The following is a 15,584-nucleotide window of genomic DNA, read 5'->3' as shown; positions in this document are numbered from 1 at the left end:
TAGGAGAAACGAAATGGAGAATGCATCCTTCATCTTATTGTAGTCCATTGACTCAACTCCCAAAATATACTTACATTCATGCCATATTTGCCTATTAATTTTTTAATCATTTACTGATTGCTCTGCCCTTCAGATTATCATTTTTAAAATTTGCTATTATTCCTTTCCAGGCTGGCCATACCTCCAGAAATTAGTAAATGAGTTACATTACAATACAATGCAGATAGTAGAGAAACTTGCAGAAAAACACTACCTACCTTTAATACCAGCCCAGCAGTTTTTAAAGGGAGCCCCTGTTGTTTTGCCAGAGACAGAGAGATCCAGTAAGCAGTAACTGTGACGCTGATGGGAAGCTCTGCTGAGTGCCAGCCTGTAAAGAGAAATCTGCTACACTGTGGTCAGATGCCTTAACCCTGCGGATTCCAAGAAGTGATCCATCTGAGGTAAGGTATTGAAAGTCTCCTGTGTGTGTCCCCTGTGTGAGGACAGGTGTTTTTCGTGGCCTGCTACGTGGGAGCAACTGCCTATTCCAAAGGGAGAGGTACTTTGGGGCAGGTAGCGCTACCTGGGGAAACTAAAGAGCTCTGGGGAAGGGACTTTGCCAGGACTGAACTGGGAAAGGGTATTTCCTCCAGAAGTGGAGTGTGGGACTGTATCATCAGAGAGACTGAGCCATAGGTTTCCAAAGCAGGGTTATTACTGTTTGCATATTAATGCAGTTTATTTACATCCAGTTATATAAAGTTGATATTTGCTGCAAACTGTGTGTGATTATTTCCTAATGAAAAACCCCTTGAGGTGTGCTCCTCAGTGTCCACTAGGTGGAGGCACTGCGCTAAAACCCCAGTTCCCAGTACCTTTTATCTGCAAAAAGGGGACCGATTTCCTGTTTTAAGCATACATACAGCCCAAAATAAGTGAGTGTGCCAAGGAAGGGTTACAAGTGCTTTCAAAAAAGATTGTTTGGATCTTGCATCCTTAAGAAATTTCTTTTTTGGTTTGAAGCCCAACAGGTAGAAAAGCTTTTATTATAAACTAAAATTTTGTCTTCCAGAAAATCAAGGTGTAAACATTGTTGCGGAAAGCCAACGTCAAATGATAGGTTGCTAATGGTCATGGTGTTGCCTAGATGCTCTCCCTCACTTGAATGTTTATTTAGTTGCATTAGAAATAATTTGGTCCAGCAGGTTTCATACCTAATTGCTTCCACTAATACTAGGACATGATGTGATTTTGTTGTTTAATGCGTGTTTTAAATATCATTTACCATAATAACCTTGTTTAGAGCAGAAACATTTCTGTTCTGTTTGTCATGGTAATCGGCTTTCTGTGGTTTTTAAAAATGTAGGTAACTCATAACATAGTCCCATTATTATGCTTCACACATTTCCATCCACATTTAAGCTCTATATACTAAGCTATTCTACATAATAACATAGTAACTTAGGTTGAAAAAAATACAAATGTCCATCAAGTTCACCTTTCATGTATATATTAAACCTGCTAGTTGATTCAGAGGAAGGCAAAAACACCCTTCTGAAGTCTCTCTAATTTTCATTTTCAAATATTAAGATGGAACTTCCTTTCTTCTTATTGGAATGGATTCCCTTCTTATGTCTAAGCCTACCATATCTTGATCCAAAACTTTATAGTGCCACATAAAAGGAGACCACATTTATTTAACCTAGTCCTCCCAAACTAAGCAGCCTTCCAAAATGAGTATACAATAATGTCCACTGTATTCCATGTTCTTTAGTGCAACTATTTTGATTTCACATATACCTTGCATTTGTTTAAAAAGTTTATCTTTCTTTATCTTTTTTAGCCAGTTCAGAGCTTGTTATCGAGCGTTATCATCCCTCAAAGGAGCTCCTCAATATTCTCTCCCAGCTAATCGGTCCCTTCATCAGCTAGGTACATCCCTGTTATATGTCTGGGGTATAATGGGTATGTCACATCACTTACTGCAACTGCATCAGCAAAGGAAATTTGTCTGTGACTGTAAAGGACAGGACAACTGCTTAGTATATGGATTTGTACCTTGTAGTTGCACATATCCTAACATAATTACAATGAGGCATGTGGTTAATAAAATGTTTGCCTCAATAACAACCAGTTGCTAGGAGGTACTTTGATGTTATTATTACTGGCAAACGGTCTATACCAGTGAAGTCCAACTTCTGTGGTATGAGGGCTAGATTTTTTCTGCAGCCTGAGTCTAATGTCTTACTGCAGAGATATCGCCCTTCACTCATATGTGAAAGTGTATTATGTCATATTATGTCATACGTATACCCTTAAATCTATATGGCCCCTCCTCCCCTGTGGATAGCACATCAACCCCCAGCACACCCCAGAGTCACCCTAACAACCATTTCCAAATGCTAACAACCTCCTGCCAGGTTCACCTCACACAGGCAGCATAGGGCAGGCAGAGCATGGCACACACAGGCAGCATATGGCAGGCAGAGTATGGTACACACAGGCAGCATAGGGCAGGCAGAGTATGGCACACAAAGGTAGGCAGAGTTCAGAGGTTCACCTCCCACAGGCAGCATAGGGCAAGCAGAGTATGGCACACACAGGCAGCATAGGGCAGGCAGAGTATGGCACACAAAGGCAACATAGGGCAAGCAGAGTATGGCACACACAGTCAGTATAGGGCAGGCAGAGTATGGCACACACAGGCAGCATAGGGCACAAAGAGTATGGCACACTCAGGTAGCATAGGGCAGGCAGAATATGGCACACACAGGCAGGATAGGGCAGGCAGAGTATGGCACACACCGGCAGCATAGGGCAGGCAGAGTATGGCACACATATGCAGGGTAGAAAAGGTAAGGCAGAGTAGGGAAGGAGACAGGGAAACCTATCATGACTATGCAAGTGACTGATCATGACCATTCCAAGATGAATAGTTTGTACTACAGTGCATACAGTGCAATGCCAGCACTGCTCCTACAATCTGTCTGACCTACAGCCTGAATCTAATGTCTTACAAGTGTGAACAATGCAGGGCCTTAGTGGTGTGTACAATACAGGGGTTTCAGATGTGAACAATACAGGGGCTTTCAGGTGTGAACAATGCAGGGGCTTAAAGCTTGAATCTGAGGTGTGAACCATGCAGGGGCCAGTTAATTTCAGTACTAATACATACAATTTAAAGCTTACACAAAGGTAAGTAGTCACAGCAGCCAGACAGATAGGGGGCCACACAAGGTGGGGCCAAGGGCTGCCTGTTGCCAACACTGGTCTATTCTGTCTTTGAATATCTGTCAGGACCTGCCTGTACCAGAACTCTGGACTCTATGTTAGGCAGGTTCTGCATTACCTCACTGAGCCACTGGAGACTTTGGGCATCCAGCCTGAACATTCTGTTAACCCCTCTTCTTTGCTTCTGTGTTTATGTTCTCCTTCTCCTCCCTTAATTAGCCCAGGTGGTTCCAATCGGTCAATTAACGGGCTTTATAAGCCTGTCACAAGCAGCCCCTGGTTGCTTGATCATTAAGCCCTTTACGTTCCAGTGACCTTACCTGCTTGTTCCAGTCCCTGTTCCTGCCCGACTCCTGCCCGCATACCTGCCTGATTCCGTTACCTTACCCTGTTCTACGACTCCTGTTCCTGACCTCTGTTTGATCTCCCGGTTTTGACCTCGGCCTGATTATTTGGACTCTCCCTGCCTTCAGCCTGCCTTTGACCACTGCCTGTTATTCCGGACCCTCCTTGTTTGCTGCCAGTCCTGACCCTCTGCCTGTTTTACAGATTTGTTTTGTCTTCTGCCTGCCTCTGACCACTGGCCTGTTGTAAGGACTTCCATATTTCTTATTACTCCATTTTCTTTAATAAATCATGTTTCAGCAACATAACTTGTTTCCTGGCTATCCACAAGCGCAGTACCCCCTGTACCCATATTACACGGCATATAAGCTCCTACCTGCCAGCCACCCACCTGTGGCTGCGCCTGACAATATCTTTAAAAAATAAGCTCCTCCGCACTTGACTATTGAAAATTATCTCTGTTATGTATGTTTCCGGAACACCTTGGGGCTCATTTACTAACCACTGATTTAAATCTTAAACTCAATTCAAACTTTTCTCAAAAATGTCACAGAGAAAAAACGCTTGTGACTTTTCCGATATTTATTATGTGTATAAATGGCTAAAAATCCAAATTCAACAATTCGCCAAATTAAACTTGCCAAGTTCATGTAGAAGTCAATGGCAAAGGTCCCTTCCCTTTCCTTGAAGTTCTATCTTTTGTATCAAAACTTTACAGATTTCACTGGTTTTGTCCGAAATTCCAGACTTTTTAGTTACGACACTTTGAAAAAGTCAAGTTTTTTTTTTTTTTTTTTTTCAATTTCTTTTATTATGCAGGTATATCAGAAAAAATAAACATTGTTAATGTATTGTTACAATTCACCATTGCATTGTTGTTATACATTTTTTCTTTTAAATTTTCCTTTAAACCTTGTTTGTATTTTTTTTTTCTTAGGGAAGAAGAGAGGGAAAAGGAACGCCTCGGAATCCACCTGTTGGGATCCAGGTAAAAGAGATATAGAAAGTGGGAGGGTAGTGAAGTAGTGGGAGGGGAAACAGGGAAAAAGTAAACATTTAACTTAATAAACTTATTGCAAAATTTGTGAAAAAGTCAAGTTTTTTACGACTTTTCTTGCAGCGACTTTTCCTTTTTAGTAAATCTACCCCCTTGTATTACAATACCCATATTTTATAGGGACTGCACATAAGGTAAGAGGAAAGGCACATTTTCATTATAGCCATGTATAAGACCAGTGACAAAACAATTTTTCAGAGGATAAAGTTTTCCTTAGTCCTGTCAATTTAACTCTTATATCTGGCTTGTTGCTAAATAATGCTAATTAAATGTCTCTTTTTCTCAAAACACAAAACCAAAACATAAATCGAAGACAACAAAATGTACATTTTATTTTATTTTTCACTGAATCTAATTATCCCTAATCCTGCTACATGTTATGCTTTTTAAAATTCTCAGGAATGCAACAAGATTGTAGGAGTAAAAATGTGTGGGAACTGATTGAGAGAGCGTAATTAATGTGAAGAAGGTAATAATCTCAATCATTTATTTCCGCAGGAAAAATTTTGCAGCACAACTTCAGAGAGGAGATCATTTGTGTATAACATTAATATTTATATGCTGTTATGGATATAGACTATGCTTCAGTATCCTGACCCATAAAGCAGAATGTGTGCTCTATAAAAATCTGCATACCATTGAGAGCAGTCTGAACATGAGATTTAGCACAGCCATTAGAATACAATTACAGTCATTTTGGAGAACAGACTACAGACCCCACAGGCATTTTCAAAAAAATTGCGCAGACATGAATCAAAAACAAGCAGTCTAATCTTAGTATTACTTGTTAAGGTGCTCATCATTGCTTATCCCATGTCCTGCCTCCAGTACCGCAACTACAGGAAGCTGCTCTTTCATTAGGAAGCTACAGTATGCTATGGGATTTTCTAATCCCAAATGTAATATATAGGGGCTGATTCACTAAAGGTTGATAACACTTATCGCATGCTTTTTTGCGTTAAAAAGCATGCGATAATTAATTCCCGATTCATCAAAGTCATCGCATGCACAAAAAAACGCACTATCGCAATGCGTTATTTACCTCTCATTGCGGTAATTCTTGCATAGAAATAATACTAACGCATAATTCACAAACATATATGAAGCGTTAAACACGCTAAATATCGCATTAGTTGATGTGAATATTAGCACCTACTTGGGGCAGGTGGTACTTAAAGAATATTGTGGTTCCTGAGCTTTTGGCAACACAATATGGACTTTGCAGTGGGATTTTTTCAAGTATGTGTTGGCCCTAGAGTGATGCAGCCTCCAGTTTGCAGGGAAATGGTCATTTTCAGAACAGTAGTTTTCCAAAAGTAATGGTTACGTGCATAATATCATTAATATATCGCACGCAGCGGGAAATAACGCACGCGTCAGAAAATAACGCAAGAAAAACGCTCATCGCAAGTTAAATAACGCAAAGAACATCGCGTTATGATGCATGTCCTTTTAGTGAATTGAGCGTTAAGTCGCAAAAAATAAGAAGCAATAAAAATTTTAACGCATGCTATAAATAGCGCTCATTTTAGAGGAGAAGAGCTGGGCTTACCTTTTATCAGTAATTAAATCAATTGAAAAAATGAATTTGCCATAGGGATTGATGCTTTGGTTTGCCAGCACATTGTAATAAGAGCACAGGAGAAAATATGTCATGTTGTTCATGTATAGAGATTAGGATTTAAGTCACTGCAGTTCACAGGTAAGCATATTAAATCAAAACTGAGCAAGGGATGGGGAGCTGGGGAGGTTTGGGATTTGTTTCCAGCACACTCAAGATCACAGTCTGTGATTCTCGAACCACAGGCCTTTAAAACTGAGCAAGGAATGGGAAGCTGGAAGGTTTGGGATTTGTTTCCAGCACACTCATGATCAAGTCTGTGATTCTCACACAAATGAAATGCATGGTGGGTAAGTGTAAGTGATATATCAACAAGATGCTATGAACTTCACAGCTGGAAATCAGTGGCACCACAACTGTTTGTATCTCCAGAGAGAAAAGGTCCCTGGCCCTCATGCCACAAGTAAAATGGAATCAGCAACACAGACCTATCAATCCTCACTCACCATCTGTTCCCTTTTCTGTAGTGTGAATTAAATTGAAAAGACTACACTGTTGTAGGTGTGTTCCTGCAGGGAAAGGATGTCAGACCCTGTCGGCAATATTTGAATGGTCATCAATCAATTGTGTCCTGTAGCTTCTCTTGGCAAACGACTACAGTTCCTCCAAGTTAAATGAGCCATCAGTCAGCATAAGGTTTAGCAATTGGTCACAGCATATGGGAATCAGGATTGTTATATAACTAGTGCTTGATGATCTTTAATGTCAAGATCGATGAGTTTGTGTAGAATGAGCAATTCACATCATTAACAATTTGTACAACAAGTCTCATTCTTCCCTACTAAGAGAACTGTAAGCATGAAAGCTATATTCACCTCCCCTTTTCACTAATGTTTGTATACTGAATTAAAGGCGTTTGGTTCGACCAAAGTTAAGCAAAGAAGAACCTAATGAGAATGGCTCAAATTGATTTAGTGCATAAAATCCCAGGAGTGACTACTTTATCTCTAACATACGGCACATTCTGTAAACTCAAAAGGAACGGAGATACATATCTAGAATATTTTGTCATATAATTTTGTTCTCAAATCAGTTTTCAATTATTTTTCAGTTCACTGACCTGGTAAAGTTTTAGTACTATTAAATTCATGAAGATATAAGGACTACAAATTAGGAAATATAAATGCTAATTGAGAAGAAATGAACATGAAGGAGAGCACACTAGAAAAATCCTTCTTTTAATAAAATCTCCATTCTCTATAGTTGCCATGGGTAGAAAGAGTAACAGAAACAGACAACACAATAGCAGAAAGCATTTTTATTTTACTAAGGGGTTGCAGCCAGAATAGGTGATTGTGGCAATAAAATTTCCCTATTAATACTTGCCCAACAGATAGTGTATTACATATTAAGTGGTCCATTAGAGAATCTTACCAAAGTGGAATATAGTACCGTAAATATTGCCCTTTGTGATTTCTTTAGTAATATGAAGCAGCACTGAGGTGCAGTAACATCAGCCACATTACCTTGCAATATCAGGCCCATGCATTTGTAACCCCAATAACAAACTATTTAATTCCACATGTAACATAGTAACATAGTAACATAGTAACATAGTAAGTTGGGTTGAAAAAAGACATACGTCCATCAAGTTCAACCATAATGCCTATACCTAACCTGCCTAACTACAAGTTGATCCAGAGGAAGGCAAAAAACCCCATCTGAAGCCTCTCTAATTTGCCTCAGAGGGGAAAAAATTCCTTCCTGACTCCAAGATGGCAATCGGACCAGTCCCTGGATCAACTTGTACTAAGAGCTATCTCCCATAACCGTGTATTCCCTCACTTGCTAAGAATCCATCCAGCCCCTTCTTAAAGCTATATAATGTATCAGCCAGTACGACTGATTCGGGGAGGGAATTCCACAACTTCACAGCTCTCACTGTAAAAAATCCTTTCCGAATATTTAAATGGAACCTCCCTTCTTCTAAACGGAGTGGGTGCCCTCGTGTCCGTTGGAAGGACCTACTGGTAAATAAAACATTAGAGAGGTTATTATATGATCCCCTTATATATTTATACATAGTTATCATGTCACCTCTTAAGCGCCTCTTCTCCAGTGTAAACAGACCCAACTTGGCCAGTCTTTCTTCATAACCGAGACTTTCCATACCCTTTACCAGCTTAGTTGCCCTTCTCTGGACCCTCTCTAGCTCAATAATGTCCCGTTTGAGCACTGGAGACCAAAACTGAACAGCATATTCTAGATGGGGCCTTACCAGTGCTCTGTAAAGGGGAAGAATAACCCCCTCCTCCCGTGAATCTATACCCCTTTTAATACAGCTCAGAACCTTGTTTGCCCTTGCAGCTGCTGCCTGGCATTGCTTGCTACAGCCAAGTTTATTATCTACAAGGACTCCAAGATCCTTCTCCATTATGGATTTGCCTAGTGCAGTCCCATTAAGGTTATACGGGGCTTGCATATTTTTACATCCCAGGTGCATGACCTTACATTTATCCACATTAAATCTCATCTGCCACTTAGCTGCCCAGATTGCCAGTTGGTCAAGATCCTGCTGCAGGGATGTCACATCCTGGATAGAATTGACTGGTCTGCAGAGTTTTGTGTCATCTGCAAACACTGATACATTACTCATAATACCCTCCCCTAAGTCATTTATGAACAAATTAAACAAAAGTGGACCCAGTACAGAACCCTGAGGGACCCCACTGAGAACCTTACTCCAAGTAGAGAATGTGCCATTAACAACCACCCTCTGTACCCGATCCTGTAGCCAGTTTTCTATCCATGTGCAAACGACTTCACTAAGACCAATATACCTTAGCTTAGAAAGCAGTCGTTTGTGGGGAACGGTATCAAATGCTTTGGCAAAATCCAAATAGATTATATCTACTGCATCCCCACTGTCCAGCTTCTTACTTACCTCATCATAAAAAGCAATTAAATTGGTCTGACATGACCTGTCCTTCATAAAGCCATGCTGATTACTGCTCATAATGCCATTCTCCACTACATAATTTTGAATGTGATCCCTTAACAAGCCTTCAAATAACTTGCCCACCACGGATGTCAAACTTACAGGCCTATAATTGCCAGGCTGAGATCTTATTCCCTTTTTAAATATGGGAGTGACATTCGCCTTCTTCCAATCCCTAGGTACCATACCTGATGAAAGAGAGTCTGAGAATATCAGAAACAAGGGCCACTGCAATTCTGCCCCTAGCTCTCTCAGTACCCGAGGGTGTATTCCATCTGGCCCAGGTGCCTTGTTTACATTTATCGTGTGTAACCCTTTAAGCACCATATCCTGTGCCAACCACTGTGTAGTTGGAGCTGAGGCAACAGTGCAGCTATTGGGTGAGACTTGGCCCACTGGCTCCTCTACTGTATACACAGAAGAAAAGAACTGGTTAAGCACATCTGCCTTTTCTGTATCCGCTGTAACCATATTGTTATTATAACTCAATGGGGCCACACCCTCAACCTGCATCTTTTTACTATTAATATACTTAAAAAACTTTTTGGGGTTAGTCTTGGCCTCGGCCGCGATGCGCTCCTCATTTTCTATCTTTGCCTTCCGGATTGCTGTTTTACAACACTTGTTATAGTGTTTATATTCATTAAACGCAGCTACTGTCCCCTCTGACTTATATTTCTTAAAAGCTTTCCTTTTTTTCCCTATTAACTTCTTTACCTCAGAGTTAAGCCACATGGGGTGATTCTTAACACTTCTACTTTTTCTTATTAATGGAATGAATTGAGAACAGTAATGATTTAATATCATTTTAAATGACAACCATTTCTGCTCTGTATGTAACCAGTTTACCATTAATTTCATTTGTTTTGTTGATCCTTTGGTACATTTTGTTATATTTTCCTCTGGCACACCAACCTTCAGTATTCCCATCTCTAGTTTTCTCAAACAAAGCCCTTGTAACAAAACAGTCTCCTGCCAAAACTGTCAAAATCCTTCTTCCGTGTCATGAGTAACGATGATAATGATGATGAACTAGAGGATGCCATTCTTTTATTAATGGAGGTACAATATTTAGGGGTATATTTAATAAGATTCAAAACAGGGGAATCCCCAATGGACCATGTTTATGTGAAGAAGTCACATGATTTTAAGGATTCGGATTCAGTTCAGTCAGGACAATGGATTCAGCTGAATCCGGATCCTGCTGAGAAAATCCCGAATCGAATCCTGGATTCGGTGCATCCCTAAAAATGTATTGATATCTCTTTGTGTTTATCTGCAGGGTAAGTTGGCACGTTATTATGCCACCTGAGATTTTAAGTAAATACAAAGCGCATAGTCTTCAGAAATAACATTTTTTATTTTCACACATTTACATTGTTCTTATTGTATGATACATAAAGTTAAAGAGGCAAAAGGGCCATTTGCCCAGGTCCATCAGGATGGGGGGGGGGGTTTACATATTTTCAGAAGTAACTTTTGAATGCAGCATCTCCCAGATATAGCAGACCCCTCATGGTGGCCTAGCTCTTCAGCACATCCATTCATTTCTCTCCATTTCTGGATTGGTTTACAGATGAGATGCTTGGTGGAGCTCGGCAGAAATGGTTCCTAAAAGTGCTCACTAGGGATTTAAATGAGATGTCCTTTCCCCCTCCATCTCATACCTGGAAGCAAACAACAAGAATTACATTTAAATGGTCATTAATGGAATACTGACATGGGAAAACATGTTTTTTTTTTAAAATGCATCAGTTAATAGAGTTTCCCCAGCAGAATCCTGTATTGTAATCCGTTTACAATCCAATTTTTTATATTTAATTTCATATGGGGCCATATTCTTTATTTCCCAGAGAGTAACAGTCATGTGACCTGTGCTCTGATAAACTTCAGTCACACTTTACAGCTGAGCTGCAAGTTGGATTGATATAACCCCTCCCAGCAGCCGATCAGCAGAACAATGGGAATGTAGAAAGATAGCAGCTCCCAGTAGATATCAGAATAGCACTCAATAGTAAGAAATCCTAGTCTGACTTGCGACTCCTCCAGTTACATGGGAGTAGGAGAAACACCACAGGGGGCTGTTTGTAAAGAGTGACTCAACCCACTGTTTCAGTCATATATTTGCCCCTTCCAATGGTCTACAGCACACTCGACTCTGCTCTACAGGGCTGACATACAGATACTCTGGAGCCACCATTAGATTGTTCCTTCAGAAATTGAGACTTGGGGCATATTAACTTTAAGTCAATGGGGCTTCTGATTCGTTTATAGACCTGCCCTCCACAAACCCTTCCCAGTCATATATCTGCCCTATTGGGAGTCTGGGCAGGGTAAATGCACCTGGTCAGCTTGGCAACCCTTTGGAAGCAGTCAGGATAGATACCTCAGTCCTCAGGTATATAACCCCTAGCTTGAGAGTCCTACAGCCGACTGTGGAAAAGGGTAAATATACTGCCTGCTTCCTATGTCTTAAACCGTGGCCCTATGCTGAGGCAACATTGCCTGTATGGAAGGGTACTTCCTTTTCTACTTTCCTTGGTGGAGATGAGCTGCTCTTGCTTCCTACCCTCTCTATCTCACTCTCCTAGAGAGTGCTCTTACAAGAGTAACTATCTAACTGGTCCTCGTTCACGGGGTCCCTGTCCCGACTTTACCAGAGTAGGTATTAATCTCTGGGGCAATAAGGCTTTACTGGGGCCTATTCTGATCCCAGGCTCAGTGACCTGTTCCTGAAACACAGAGGCAGCCAAAGAGGAAGCCACACCCTCCTGCTAAACACTATATGAGTTTGCAAGGGGTGTGATCAACCAAATAAACCAATAGGCATAAGTGCAAAGGATAAACTAGATACATGGGTCTTTGCCTAGTAACAGTAGAAATAAAGAAGTGGTAGGGTATATTAAACCATAGGGCCATATTATACCATAATATGCCATAGGGGCATATTAATCCTATGGGTCCCTACATCATCTTCTGCATTGAATGGGAACTAAAACTGAAAATATTATTTCTTTATTAAACCAGTGTTCTAGTTACATATCATTAAAGTATTTTTAAATACCATTTACCATTATAATGGCAGTGACAGCTGATTTTTAGGCATTATACTTACTTCATATATGAGCATGACATATAATACAACCCCAAGGGCCCACCAGTCAACGGCCCTGCTGTATGCCATCTCATCAATGATCTCTGGGGCCATGTAACAGTTTGTTCTGCACCTGGTCTTGGTGCGATCCCCATGTTGCACCAAGTAAAAAAACACTGTAAGAACATCTATATCCCCTGTCTATGAGAGACTTTCCTCAGCTGATTGCAAAGATACTGCACATACAGTACACAGATACATTTTTAAAAAATCATCCAAATTAATCTGTTACCTTGCATGCTTTGCAATTATAACTATATATATATATATACTATATTATAATTATATAACCATCTTTGCTCAGGCCAAAATCCACTATTTTTAGATAGCCATGTACATCCACCATATGATTTGCTAGTAGAGTTATATACATTATAGTAAGGTAAGACAGATATATTCAATATCAGACACAGATACATCACACTGTTCTTCATTTTATACTGGATAATGTGATTTGCGCAGTACTATAATAGCTATAACACTTACCTATGAACAATATTGTTCCAGTGCAATTCTTTGAGGCCGAGCACTAAACAAGCAGTATAAAACCTGTATAAAAGGGTAAATAATTCAATGAGTGATTTGATAGATTCAGGACATACATGAAAATGCTACTCTATGTTAATGTGATTGTGCCAGGATTCTCTGCCAGTTAGAAACCCCGATATTTCACGTGGATCAATCTTGTATCCTAATCCCATCCCACTTACATAGCTTTTGATTCTTCAATGCTCCTTGATGTTCCAGCTGATAGCACAGGTCACCTCCAGGGAGATATTCCATTTAAAAAAAGAGGTGATTTTCACTTTGGAATGTGGCATATAAGGAAACCAGGAATGGGTGCTCTGTGCTGGTAACCTTCTTAGGAATTTGCTTCTTCTGGAAAACACTGGGGGAAGAGAGTATAAAACTGTCACCACAAGAAGCCTACAGAGGGGAATTTGTACACAAAGAAACCATTTTAAAGTTTGTTTAAAGCAACAATATACATTAACATTACTGAGAATACTATGGCACCTTTGGAAAAGTGCCTTCACCCAATTCCTTTCCCAGATTAAAGTTTTCCAGAGATCTGGGCATTGTGCTAAAATGAGAAATTTTTGTAACCAAGGCAACCCCAAAATATATATAATCAAGAAATAACAGCCCATAATATCATAAACTCTCCATAAATAACTGGAGTATTGATATTTAATAGATATTACTCAATATCTTTAAGATTTGTGGATGCTAAACCTGGTTGTCGATATATTATGTCATCCCATTCCTCATTATTTTACCAAGAATATCAATAGTGAATGTGTCAGGAACTCTTTGTATAAATATTACAGGTGCATGTTAGTTTATTTATGATCACACTTACCCAGTAATATTACCGGGTGGTTGGGCATTTCTACAGTGGCAATGAACTCCACCAGAGACTCACACACATCAGTAATTTTACATATTTAATTTCAGTTTTGGACTGGTTCTGTAAGGGTAAAGAAGTTCAGAAAATTACAGAACAAATTTTAAACAAATACATGTTTATTTTTTTTGCTAAAATGTGATGTTTGCCGCTATACACAAGCTATGCTAGAATATAGGTGCAAGTTGTATGCCCATTTGTAAATAGTGCACACTTTGCATCTGGGTATTACTGGCATTAAGGCAGCAGGCATGGGCATTCTCTTACATGTATGTATGTATGTATGTATGTACTGTATGTATATATGTATATACAGGCCTCAATACACATTTCAGAATAAGCAGCATTAGTATAAGATGTATTTTTCAGCTAATGGCATCTATGTATCTATTTTATTCTACTTCCTGTGTAATTTATTTTTTTAGCCACTAGTTATGTGATAATAAATATTATAATAATAATAATAGACTGTAATAATGATGGACTGTCTGCATCTTCCTGTATAAGGATTAGATTTTAAGCTCAATGGGACAGGGACCTCTATCATCTTGTCTCTTTAATTCTTAACCTATTGCAACTGTACTTTGTATTTATTGTTGTACTTTGTATTTATCTATTATTTTAATAACCCCCTGTTGTATTGATCTATTATACTGTACAGTGCTGCATACATAAGTAGTGCTTTATAAATAAAAATATACATACATAAGTATGGGACCTTTTTTTATACAAAGTGAGGAAAGTGGTCTTAAAGCAGAGCTGTACTTAGGAAGCATTAAACAGGAGTAGCGACCATGGATCCCATGCTTGCAAAGGACAGTGAAAGGGCCCTATGCTGACTGCAAAATTGCCTACTTATTTACTTCATAGCCTGCTGAGGGCCCCTCAGCCTCTTTGTACTGCCTTTCATTCAAGCACCAAAACATAACAAAAATCAAAGTGTTTGATACCTGCTAAAGCTGGCGAGCAGCGGCAATGCCAGTAATGAGATTATGTGACACATGTGGCCATGGCTGTTTGCACCCAGAAATAGATTTCATAGAAAATTGTTATGGATGCGCGTGTTTTTAACACCTTCTGATTTAGACCCAAAAGCATTGACAGATACAGAAACAGTACAAAGTCTTTTAATAAAATATATTTATTAACAGGGTATAGTATGTATTGTATAGTATGGCCCTAACTCTGTCGCAAGAAAGAGCAAGAGGTCTTCAGGCAGGGAGGGCATTCTGTAGCCAGATAATAGATTCCTGCTGTCTGAGGGAGAGCAGCATTTCAGCCACACTTGGTCTGTACTAGAGAAACACAGCTAAACAGGAGAGGATTACTGGATCACTACTAGGAGCCATACTGCAAGTTAGCATGTTAACTATAACAAAAAACTGCAATCACCAGTCCCTTTATCACCACTACCTGCTTCTTATTCCTTTCAGTGGCAAACACATTCGTATGTGGCAGTCAGGCAAATGCCAGAGGGGCTACTGTAAGATGCCATAGACAGTCACTATATAGTGGGCTGGCGGGGGCTGTTGAAATTGCCAGGGCCTATTCTGTATTCCAGTCCGGCTTGTTCTTAAAGGCCTTTAGAGATGTTCCAAAGGAGAGAGAGAAGTCAGGTGCAATATATATCAGAATGTGGCATATTACAGACTGCTTTACAGAAGGTAAAGGAACAGGAAAAAAGAACATAGGTTCCAAAATTATTGAAAGCCCTATGTATTATTGTGTTCAGCATTTGCCTCATAGCGACAGGATAAAAATGGGATGACATCCATCTTATAGGTGACCAGGAGCCAGTGGGGTGTGAATAATAATCAGCAGAATGAGGGTCTGACAAGACTTGACAAG

The sequence above is a fragment of the Xenopus tropicalis genome, chromosome 9 (genome assembly GCF_000004195.4).
Source record: "Xenopus tropicalis strain Nigerian chromosome 9, UCB_Xtro_10.0, whole genome shotgun sequence".
Lineage (NCBI taxonomy): Eukaryota > Metazoa > Chordata > Amphibia > Anura > Pipidae > Xenopus > Xenopus tropicalis.
The sequence above is the reverse complement of the archived record's forward strand: the minus strand, read 5'-3'. Positions refer to the sequence as shown.